Genomic DNA, 740 nt, shown 5'->3' on the forward strand with positions numbered 1-740 from the left:
GACCAGGCCTTCGCCTTCGCGGGTCCCGCTGTCCCTGTGAGACAAGCAGTAAGTGACAACTGATAGACCAGGGAGGAAAAATGAACCCAGGTAGCGGCAACCACTGTTGTGACCGAATCAAACGGGGATGAGACAGGGTGGCTAGGAGGAGATTCTAAGACGACAGGATGGCTGTCTTAGGGTTGCTGCTGCTGTGATGAAACACCGCGACCAAAAGCAGGTTGAGGAGGGAAGGGTTTTGCTGGCTTAATCTTTCACCTCACTGTTCATCATCTAAGGAAGTTGGGGCAGGAACCTGAAGGCAGGAGCTGCTGCGGAGGCCAGGGAGGGGTGCTGCTTGCTCACGGCCCTGCTCTCTATGTCCTGCTCCTTATAGAACCCAGCCCCACCAGCCCAGGGATGGCACCATGCACAATGGGCTGGGCCCTCCCACATGATCCCTAAGAAAATGCTCCACAGGCTTGCCCACAGCCCGGGTTTTATGGAGGCACTTTCTCCATCCAAGTTCCTCCTCCTCCTCTCAGATGACTCTAGTTCATGTCAAGTTGACATAAAATTAGCCAGCGCAGTGGTCAAGGAAGACCTGCCAGAAGGGGTGGCAGAGGCCTGAACCTGTGAGTGGGAGGAAACCTATTTAGATGAGGGGCTTAGTCTGCGCCAAAGCCCTGGGACAGAGCCAAGCTAGGCAGTCAGAGAAATCGAAAGCAGGTCCCGGGGGGGGGGGGGGGGGGGGGGGGGGG

Source organism: Psammomys obesus, unplaced genomic scaffold (genome assembly GCF_907164565.1).
Source record: "Psammomys obesus unplaced genomic scaffold, mPsaObe1.curated_primary_1811, whole genome shotgun sequence".
In the NCBI taxonomy this organism is placed as follows: domain Eukaryota; kingdom Metazoa; phylum Chordata; class Mammalia; order Rodentia; family Muridae; genus Psammomys; species Psammomys obesus.